At 43.0% G+C, this 11,396-nt stretch overlaps 1 long non-coding RNA gene across 1 annotated transcript in view; it reads left to right on the top strand.

Annotated features, from left to right (window-relative positions):
* The first annotated feature begins 1,359 nt into the window (after positions 1–1,359).
* LOC104913508 (uncharacterized) overlaps positions 1,360–11,396 on the top strand; it is a 273,998-nt gene continuing 263,961 nt past the window's right edge. Inside the window, exons 1-2 of the long non-coding RNA XR_014886908.1 lie at positions 1,360–1,436; positions 2,441–2,663. This is a non-coding gene — a long non-coding RNA (uncharacterized LOC104913508). The remainder of the gene's footprint in view (positions 1,437–2,440; positions 2,664–11,396) is intronic.

The raw sequence follows: 11,396 nt of genomic DNA, 5'->3' as shown, positions 1-11,396 counted from the left end.
AAAGAGCTGGCTGGGCACTGTGGAGAGAGATGCGAGCAGCACAGCCCCACTGTTTGCTCTTTGCATGTCTTGTGCTCTTCTAAGCGCACTTGCAGATGCACAGGCTGAACACGGCGTACAACCACACCAGAAAATTACCATTTGAATGCTTTTTCAGAAGCAGTTTCTGTTTTATAATGTATGCTATTAAGAAGCAACTCAGTAAGTACTTCTGTTTTGTCACCATAATGCCTGACACTCAGTCCTATGTTAGTTTTCTTTCTGTTCTCGAAGTGCATACTGCTACATTGACAGAAGCCAGTGCCTTGCTTCAGTCCTGAAATGGAAGTGGTGTATGAAGGAGGGGGGAAATGTCAAATGAGGCTCTCCTGGATTTGCCTGCTGTTGCAGAATCTGCAGAAGAACACTTCATTTCTACATGTGAGGGGAACACCTGGGATTAAATAGCACTGTTCTCCAAGGAAATGGTTTCAGCTTTAAAGCATCAGGTTGTCAAAAACAGCCCAGCAATTTGAAGTGCTGTTTTAGACTGCAGGGTGCAAGCTGGAGGCACGGCTGGAAGAGGGCGTCAAGCACTCCAGCATTTGTTTGTTCTCCCTGTAGGCATTTCATCTGGGTTTGGCTTCCAGCACTCTAGTTACAGCCATGTGAGGCTGTAAGCATTCAGTGGTGGAGAGAGCAACTTCCCAGGGGAAGGAGGAGATGCTGGTTGTTCTGCTTACACGCTTCTGCTTGGCTTTTACTTTCTAGTGCATAAAAAGTCAAAGACCCTAAATAAGCATAGATAAATGTAAACATATGAATACACTTTAGCTCAGGTGCTGTCTTGAAAAGGTACATTTCTGAACTGGGATCCTACTCGTTTTTACTGGTGCCAAAGTTAAAGCAGATCTTCTTTATTCTGAATGTGAATTCCACGGTTCCTTTTTAAAATACTATTTTCTTTTAAATGACTGTATGCTATTATCCCGAAACTGAGTGGAGAGTTCCCAGAGATGTGTGAATGAATCTTTTTCCAATGGTCGCCTAGGAATCTGTTGGGATGTTGAATGTCCAGCATGGCCTGCACAATGAAAGTACTCAGTGCAGATGCCTGTGGTTTTACTTAGTGTTGGTGCTTTCCTTGCAGATTGCCTTTTACTCTTGCCTCTTTAGCTATTACATTGGGATGCCAGAATATGATGTAGGGATGGGATGGGAGAAGAAGATATCCTTTGGGGTCAAAGGAGTGCTTGTAAGATTCAGCCACAAACGACTGTAGAATTTGTCACAATTTACTCTAAGTCTTTATTGTTTGTGATTGATATCACTTCAGCAGTAAGCAACAGTGCCCAGCTGATAACGCTTCTGCTCTTTGTAGTAACAAGGTTGGTAATTAATAAGGCCTCTGATGTGAAGCAGACCACAGGATGATGTCTGTAGAGGAAAAATCTGCAGTAAGTATGGCCAAAGTTATTTCTGGTAGTTCATTAAATGTATAGACTTAAAATTAGATGTTAAGTATAATTGCTAAAAGAGCACAGCCAGAATGCAAACAGGCAACTTGACAAAGATTCCTACATTGATTTTTGTGGCAAACACATAGCGAAGGCAGGCAGCCATTAGAAAATGTCTTCTCATACTCATTCCTGCTATTCTTATCACTCTGACTATTTCTGGAAACTGTCTTTCTCTGCCTTGAAAAGAGTGAAGACACGTACAAGTTTGCCAACTATTATCCTGCAATTGCCATCTGGCCATAGATTCCAAGTAACTATCTAAAATAATGGAACAGTTCCTGGGACATGTCATCCATCAGGGAGATCTTGGCTGGAAGACTGATATGTTATTGCCAGTGTTATTGGGTAATTGGGTGTTAGCTCTTCCCTTCTGTGACCCTACAGTGTTTGGAAAAACTAAAAGGTGGTGAATGACTCAGTACCTCAGATGGCAGCTACCTCTGGAATGAAGAAGGCTTTTTAAAAAGTTGGTGATAAGTAGATGCTTTAAAAATTCAGTCTTTCCACTATATATGTAATAAAGCAGCCTGGTGCCTCTACCAAATGTGCTTGTTTTGTGAGTAGAGACCTAAGAATCTTTTTTGTAGTTGTCTCCTCTGCAAAAGCACTCTGGCTCTATGTAGTGATGAGCTCCATGACAGAAAGGGAACGAATCAGATATGCTGATTCAGTTTAATCAGGTTTAAACCTTTAAAAACCTTTTAAAAAGTTCTTCAAACCTTTAGAAAAGGCTTAATGGTTAAAAAAATAAATAAATATCTGTCAGTAGAATTTTGGTTAGAAAATGTGATAGGGGCAGTTCTAACTTGCAGTTTGGAAGCTACATAGCTTAACATTTTCTGCATCTGGAATAAAAGAATAAAGCTGATTGATGGTGTTGCATTCTCTGTCACTTAAAACTTCAGCTGCTGTGCCTAATCCTGACCAAATTTCTTCTGCAGGCTCTCCAGCAGTGTAGCAGAAATGCTGAGTGATGGCTTGAAGCAGTGATTGAGCACCTGGTAGGAAGGCAGGGCCAATCCAGGGGAGCTCAGGTGCAAGCAATGCTCCTGATTGACCAGAAGGGTGGAGCCAGGATCCCAGACCTCATAAATGAAAAAAGGGTTGGCAGTGGAGGCAAGGGTATCTTGCTGAAGATCCTTGTGTACCTGAGGCATTCTAAGGGTAAGCAGGTTCTTTTCTTTGTTTCTGTGCCTACAGCTGCTGCATTTGAGCAAGTGTTCACTTGCTGCAGCTTAGGACTTTGCTACTCTGCTGCCACTGCTGCACTTTCCATCATGTTACAGTGGTACAAGCACTGTGTTGTTGAAGGTCACAGAACTGTGGTATGCTATGGGTTTGAAAAGCTGGTCCTCTCAAAGGTATCTGTAAGCAGATTGACTTTGCTGGGGATAAGGTACACTTCTTTCAGTAGTTGCGTTAACTTAAATCACTTGGACACCTGGGGTTTGGCTTCCTACCCCGTCTTTTTGAACCAACATCAAATTTGAGATGTGGTACAGCTAGGAAGACCTCATTGAGTGGATGTGAAAAATAGAAAAGAATAAAATAACGATGCAGGGCGTTGAGCGATGGTAGCCCCCTTCTAGCCAACTCTCTCCAGTTTTATTGTCAAGCGTGATGCCATATGTCAAAGGATGTCCCTTAGGCTATTCCCTGTCAGTCTAGGTTTACTCCTCTACTCCTAATAAACTGATATGAGCTTAATCAAAAGCATATGCTACAGTTGTACTATTTCTGACAGCAAATTGTCATTTTTTACTTCTCAGTTTTCCCTTCTGTTCACAGTGCTTCAGTACTTGCACATGTTTTAGTACTGTGGTAGAAAAGTGCCATTTCCTGAATTCTTGATCCTACCTCCTGATAGTACAAATGGGCAATGCTGTGCTCAGTGAGATCTAGCTAAACAAGGTGTTGCTGCAAGCCTAAATAGAGATAGGAGCAGCAGCATAGTTGTGCAGCAGAGAAGACGAGGGCAGTGAAAGAGTAAATTGAGGCAGAGGAGAAGGCTTTGCTGCAAGGAAATAGCAATATGAAATAAAGTGTAAATAATAATAATAAAGACCTAAGTGAAGTAAGTCTTTGAGGCTCTGTATCATAAGTTGTCAAAGTATTTAGCCACGTGAATATAAATGTTAATGCTGTGTGCTGAGAAGATGTGTTAGGTGTCTCAAAATAACTTCCCTCTCTTTGCTTTCCTTCCTACTCTGCAGATCAAAGGTGTCAAAGTTAACGTTTGAAAAACCACAGTTAGGAAACTGAGGCAGGCAGTGTTTTCTTTTCCAATGAATTTTTCAGGAAAATGCATGGTTGTCCCACCATTCGGTCAGTGAAACCCAAATATGTTCCTGCAAATAAGCACATTGAACTATAAATCTTTCACACTTGAAGTGAAACTCATTCTACAGAAATAATAGATATACACAGAACAGAATGGATCCTGGTGTTGTGAAACTAGGGTGGTTATGGTTCTCAGTGATATGTCTTGTTTCTTGCTATCTATTATTTCCATGCATTATCTTTTCTTTTTGTGCTTTCTAGTATTAAACTTTTCTTACCAGGCAAACTGGTGCTTGTTGAAGACTCAAAAAGTGCTCTCTTTTAATATCAATGCGTATTGTACTCGGAGTGATTATTAAAAATTTAATGAAATATTAGTGTTGGTCTCACAGACATAGTCAGTCTTGTATACTGAAGAAGAGAGATGGAAAATCTGGCAGAGGCAGAAAGAAATGCCTTCAAGTGGTTTAGTCCTCGATAATCTCCTTTCCAAATCAAACTAATCTTATTTTTGTGAGAACTGAGTAGAGGAATATACAAGGGTTTGGTAGGTGGGTCTTGGGCTGGGAATGGAAGCTGAGCAGAGTAGTGTCACCTGTCCATAGGTTAACTCTATTTTCTTGCTTTCTCTAGATTTTTTGGGATGTGCAATGTAGATGCCTTCACAGTTAATGAAGGAGCAGCTGGTCAAGGCTTGTGTTTAAATAGTCTGGATTCTCCAGGGTAATTTCACTCTTTGCTGTTCACACTGTGGCCTGCAGTAATTTTCTGGCTGTCCATCTCTATGCTAGCAGCCAGCACCCTGCTGGCATGGGTCACTTGGTCGCTTGTCACTTGGCTCCAAACTGTTGAGGAGGGCAGTGGAGCAGCCTGGGCTGGTGAGAAGGGGGCTGGAGAGGTGCTGCAGGAGCAGCCCTCAGCTAGTATAAGTTCTGTTCTGCTTGTGGCTGCCAACTGCCTCTCCAGCTGGTGCCAGGCTGGGGTCCAGCTGCAGCTCTGTCTTTATTCTCTGTTAGTCAGAGATGAAATGTATCTACAATAAAAATATTCTCCAAGCTGCTGCAGGTCCCTGTGTAATTTAGTATGGACTTAACTACCTGTATGGTCACAGACTGGCTTTCTCTATGACAAATGAGAGCAGTGTGCAACTGCCTATAGGCCATACATGCCTGGTCTCACACATCTCTGTGAAGGCAATGCTGGACTGCATGTTCCTGACTTCTTCAATTTTTTTTATGCCAGACATGAGGTGTTCAGATCACCTCCAGGACTGGCATTTTCCTGGGAGAAAGGCATGATGTCTTATTACTGCAGTGCTTAAATGACACCAAGCACAATGGTAGCATGCGAGATGAACAACGGCATGTGCTTGGGCACTGATACCAGGAGTCTGGATGCAAGATGTGGAACAGAGAGAAGTTCGTCCTTCCTGGTACAGAGTGTATCTCATGATGTAGAGCAATAATGGAAGGGTAAATGTAATGGAAGATCTCCTCTTCAGAGCTACTGTTGAGAGCAAATGTCTACTTTGTTTGCTCCTTCAGTAGCTGTAATGAAATTAATGGGGCTGCCTGTGCATTGAGATACCAGGTTTTGCAGCAGAATTGGCTTCATAGGGACGCAAGTGTCATTTGCTGTTTTGGCTTATCTGAGCTCCTGAAGAGAAGCTGTGCTTCTTTGTGGGCAGCAGGAGATGGATGTTATACATCATTTTAATTGCTCTAAGCAATGAAAATGCTGCCTGCATGCATACCTTAATGGATGTAATTTCCTGTTATTGTGCAGTTTGTCACACCTGGACAAATGATTCTGAATAATGCTGTCTTGCTCAGTAGGGTGTGTTTTCACTGTGGAGCAGACTGTCAGCCCATCAAAAGCCCAACAAAATGATCTCACCAAGCCTTTCTGGCTGGGCATCCTCTAGCATGTTTAGAGATTATAATGGTGCTTTAATCAGCAAGAGGAATAGTTCCATCCATGTGTGGAAGGAGTGGTCTCTTTCACTGGGACTGGTGGCACAGTGAGAAGCTTAAAAAATGGCTCGCTGTCACGTTCCTATGAGCTGCACCACTGTTTGAGTGGGATATAAAAAGTGCCCCTTGTGAGCTCAGTCTCTCCAGTAGGTGTGTTTCAGATGCACTGCAAGTCTTCTGTGAGTTCTAGATTGCCCAGAGAGGTGATGGATACCCTGTCTCTGGAGATATTCAAGGTCAGGCTGGATGGGGCTCTGAGCAACCTGATTTAGTTGCTGGTATCTCTGTTCACTGAAGGGGAGTGTGACTAGATGACCTTTAGAGGACCCGATACTGTGAGTTCTTGTTTGCATTGCTACCTAGTCTGAAATGAGCCCGAAGCATGAGTGGTTGGGTTCACCTACTCTTAGTATGGGGAAAGGATTTGGTTACTGAGCAGCGTAAGGTTTGCTCCTGGAAAGCCACATTGGCTTACATGTGCTTATTTTCCCCAATCATCAGAATTTACAATGTGTAGAGGAAAGATCCTGAGATTCTAAAGGGCACAAGCCATGATGAGGTGTATAGGTAAATGCGTCGATTTTAAGATATTGTGAAATGTGCTAGCCTGATATCCAGGAATGCCCATGACTTTTCTGTTTGTTGTAGTATGTGGGAGTCCTCCATGTCAGAAGCTTCTGAACTGTGGTCTGCTATTCCATTGGCATTTCATCTTCTTGTTTATGAAATCAGCGGGAACTTCCATCTTACTGAGTAGCAGTTAGTATGCGTTTTGCCTTTCCTAACTGAAGGATTGTTTTTTGCAGATAAATAGGGTCTTAATTAGGCTGTTCTTTGTGGAAGAGAAGCTGTTTGAAGGAAGATATTAAAGTGGTGGACTATTTTCTTTGTTCTTCTGTGGATGGCTGAATTGAGGAGTGATGTTCTTTGTGGGCTACAGCTACTACTTTTGGTTACTTTTGTTATGTTGCTGGTATTTTTAAGTGGAGCATGCACTGAATAAGCTGGGTACTTTTCATGCTTAATTCAAATAAGTAATTAGGCTCACTAGGGGATTCAACCACTCCAGTGAAATTCTATTCCTGCCTTGCTTCCAGACTTGGGGAGTGGGAATTGATTCAAGATACTGAATTCTCACTGCGAGACATGGTGAGTATCATAGCATATGTTGTATTATAGCATATGTTCTGCGTCTGTGAGGTAGGAATGTGCTCTGTCCCTTGTTTTGTGGCTGGGAAAATGAGTGAAGCACACACGCTGTCTGATTTTTCAAAGCTATTCAGACAGGTGGCTTATAGATTTGTGTTTTGTTCTGTTCTTCAAATCCCTTCCTGCATTAAAATCATTGAGTTGGAGACCTGGGTATTTTGGAAATTCAGCTGAAAGCCTTTCTGTAATTTGAGGTGTCTGAATACATTGCAGAAAATCCCTTGAACAGACTTTCAAAGGTCACGCAGAGACTTTGGGAATTGAATCTGATTATGTCAAAATGCAGAGCTGAAGTTTTGCTACCTGATCATCTTAGTCTCCATTTCCACTCAGACTGAAAGTTAAGTGGGGGGCAGCAGGTTAAGTGACCCACCTGTGTTTCACAGCATCATTTTTGCAGCAGCCACCCCTTCTGCCCTGCTGGATGGTACAGTGCCAGTTTTCTGAGGACAACTCACACCCCTCTGTGCGGCATGTCCTGAGAACAAGGAGCCAGGAGCACAGAACTGCGCTGCAGGCAGTGCAGCATTCCCTATTCTAAAGAATTCTGCTTGGGGTCTGATAGAGTGTTTATCATGCAGGTACTGCAGCAGCACAGCAGGTGATTCAGAGTCCTTGGAGAATGCTGGCAGTGGGGAGCCTCCTGAGCATTCTCAGTCCTCATGGCACACTGACAGCAGGGCCACACAGCAGGTGGCTCCTCTGAAACACAGCACGTAGCTGAGGGCATATGTGATAGCTCCCTCCAACAAATCTATTGCATGGATACAGCAGAGACAAAGATTTTCTGACAGTTTTCCAGTGCCAAAACTGAGAAGGCTAAGCCATCACTTTTCTGATTTATTTTAGCAATCATTTACTGACTGTAGGCAGCAGTGTGGTTTAGCAACGCAGTGTGGCGTAAGCTGCATCATAAAGCATCTGATATCAAACTAGAGGTAGCTGTAGGTACTGCAAATGCATCTCCTCCTTCCACCTCTGTGTGCTCTGCAGGTTGTATTTAACAACTAAACAGCCCTCCTTGTATCACAGGCTGTGGCTCCAGCTGGATCTTCTTGTTTTATAGGTCACAGTTCAGCATGATTGTTGCACGGTGTGCTGGGTGCCTCAAGCTCTTGTACTGCCAGGGGCCTTCTCCTTGTGGCTCTGCAATCCATCTCATAAGTGCAGCTCTGTGCCTTGATGCTCAGGCTGACAGGGCTGCCTTTTTCACTGCTTCTGGGCAGTGGTGTCTTTCCCCTTGTTAGTGATAATCTCATAGTGTTGCACATCCTGAGGGGAATGTTGCTGTTGTGAGCATCGCCGACAGGTTCTAGCCCTTGCTTTACATTAGGGCACCCAATTTGATGCATCCATAGAATTGATGTGCAGCACTTGTGCTTGCTCCTCAGGTGCTCTATCAGCACAGTGCAGGGACAGCCCACAGCTGATGAGTTGCTCTTGCTGGAAATTACAGTTACTAGGGATGAATGACCTGTTAAACTGGAGGGGCACCTGGGCAGGATGATGATTTGGGGGCCCTTTCCTGGGGGTTCTGGATGGCCAATGGAGAGCTTTCCCCTCTCGGTTGATACTTCCTCCCCCTCAGAAGAAAATTCCACCATTAGGGCTGGTGTACAACTTCACCTACTACTAAATCTTTATGCATGTGTGCATCTTGCTATTTTTGTGAAGATATTCCAGTCCCAAGTAAACCAGTCCTTTAGCGTGCCAGCAAAATGAATGCACCTAGCGGGCATCAGATTTCACGATAGCGGGCATCAGAAACAACCTGTCTTCCAAGCACAGTCATACAATGATTAAATTCAATAGCTCCTGCTTGGTGTTGTGTTTGAGGCTGATTATGTTGAGACCCATGAAATTACTGCAGCCTGCCATATGCAGGGAAAGAGCCATTCTCCGTGTTAAATCAGTATTATATTACAGGTTTTTAAGCAGGAGGATTTTGCAAGGGATAAGGCAGCCCGGAACCTGCTTCCATACCACCTGCCTGGGGGCAGGGACAGAAAGCAGTTATGCAGCTGTGGTATTGATAGTGTTGCTTCACACTGACACAAGTGGAAGCTGTACAACCTCAGAAAAGATATTCTATCAGGCAGAGCAGGCTGCTGGTCTGAAGAAATGCTCTGGATCACTGTATCTGGGAATGGTTTTGCTAACCATTTGGAGCAGTTACGTAATTATGGCTTGCACATCACTTGTAAAACCTTGCTTCTTTTCCTTTCATTTAATCTTGGGAGATAAAGAACAACTGATGGCATACACACAGCCTGCACAATGAAGGCACAGCTGCAAGGCTTTTTTCTCCTGCTTCTGTTGCCTTCTTGCTGCCCATGCCTCCTGGGTGAAGGCCATGCTGTGCAATGGCAGAGTGCCAGCTGACAGCCCAGCACATGACTGCTGCTGCAGTGTAACGTGCTCAGGGGAAGCAGGGCTCTGTCCTGCCTCAGCCTTCGCTTCTCTTAGGTTTCCTCTGACTTCACCGTGGGAAACGCTTTCTGACTTGTACCTGATCTTGTGGGAGAGGCTGTGAGCAAGTGTGAATGCTTCTGAAGTGCTTAATTACCTGTTGTTAGACACACTAAGCCTTTTTTTTTTAATATATTTTTCTTTCATCTTAATATATAATTCAGAAGCCTAGGGGAGAAAAGTTTATTTGGCAAATCTTGCATGATACAGCCAAGACACATTTGTAGCAGGCAATCTCTTGTAGGTGGGGAAAGGATGAGGAGCACTTGAATGTGAAGACTTAAAAGTAAGATTAATGATGAAAGTGCAGACAGGTTTGCAAGCTGTAATGTACGTCTCCTGTAGCTGCATTAAAGCCTGGCAATTTGGCACTGCTTCTGAGAACTTGGTCTGGCTGAGTGCATTGCTTTCAGAGTTACAGGGTCAAACTTGCAAGGAGGGATTGTTAGCTGAAGGTCTTTTTTCTTGATAGTGAGGCATATTCAGCTCTGTAACCCACTATTTTTATGAATGTGCTCTTTTCCTGATTGTTTTCCTTTGTTAACTATGTTCTCTGCAATAAGACATACTACCCAGACCACAGAATCTCAGGCCTTGGAAACAAAGAGGGAAGGGACAAAGCACTGCCAGCACAAAGCTGAAGTGGACGCAAGCCAGTCTGGCATGGAAAAATGTGGCACAGCTCATGGATGAAGTGCAGCTTAACTGACAGAAGTTGCTTAGGCAACTGAGAATACTCTGGTGCTGTGTGGTGGAACATTTAGTCTCTTTCAATTTGTCACTTGACAGTGTTGTTCAGAGAATAAAGGTTTCTATGCCTTCACAAAAATATTTCTTAATATAAGAACGCTGTATATGAAATAGTTTATTTTCCACTTCCACAGAGGTCATGGTTAGAATAAAATTCTATTTTTCACATGGGATGTGACATTGAGGAATTCTACTAGTACCAAATTTTCAATCTGTAGTGTTTCCTAAGCAGATGTAGGACCAATTTAGGAAAAAGTTTCAGCTCTGATTTGGAAGGCAATGAAATGCCCATGCATGTATACTTTAATAAGCTTCAGTGCTTTGGAGCAATCAATCTTCTGCCTAGAAATTAAATACAGAGATCTTTTGGGGAAAATGTCATGTAATAAGCTGTGAAATGGTACAGTGTTATTCTAATAGAACGAGCCCGGTATATTAGTGATTGCTCGGTTGTACTGAAGAAGTAAATCAGTTGAGTCTGGAATTGACATCAGGATGTCAGTATTAAGGTATGGAAGTCATTTGAATGCCAAAGAACCTTTAAAACTAATTTAATCCAAAGTTACAGAGCAAACATTTGCTTTATTTTTTCTTCCCCCCCCTTTAAGACCTCACCTTGTTATTTTGTCCATCAAGGGAGCCATTCTGAAGGATATACAGAGTATCTGAAGGCAATGCTAGATTTGCAGTGGATAAATGGTGCAATGGAGGGGAGGGAGGAACAATCAGCCGTAAATTCCTACCATCCTTCTGTACAGAGGGGTCTGATACTTCACTTTTGTGCTGTAGTGGTAATGCACAATGGCCTATGCTGTGAATTCATAGCTTTTCTTTGTCTTTGTCTTTGTAGCGTACAGGCTACCCTTTTTGTATGCCAGCTGAATACCTGCTAAAGCTGTTAAGCCCAAATCTGGCAGAATATAGAAACAGCTGTCAAATGTGTATCTAATACAGCACCAGTTTCTGACAATGACCAAATGTGAAGTACAGGACAGCATTAAAAATACACATTCCTCTGACTACTCACTCAGACCCAGCCAAGATTCTGGTAACTGATTTCTCTTTGAATTTGTCTGATCTCATCCTGAACCCACATGTACTTGTACCATTTAGAGAAGCCTGTGCAGTGTAGTTGAAGTTACATGTGTATAGAACAAAGAGCCATCTCCTCTGGATTGTTTCCAACTTTTCTACTGCCAGTTTCTTTTGATATCTG

The sequence above is a fragment of the Meleagris gallopavo genome, chromosome 1 (assembly GCF_905368555.1).
Source record: "Meleagris gallopavo chromosome 1, MGAL_WU_HG_1.1, whole genome shotgun sequence".
Lineage (NCBI taxonomy): Eukaryota > Metazoa > Chordata > Aves > Galliformes > Phasianidae > Meleagris > Meleagris gallopavo.
Note: the sequence above shows the minus strand (reverse complement) of the source record. Positions and strands in the feature narration are given on the sequence as shown.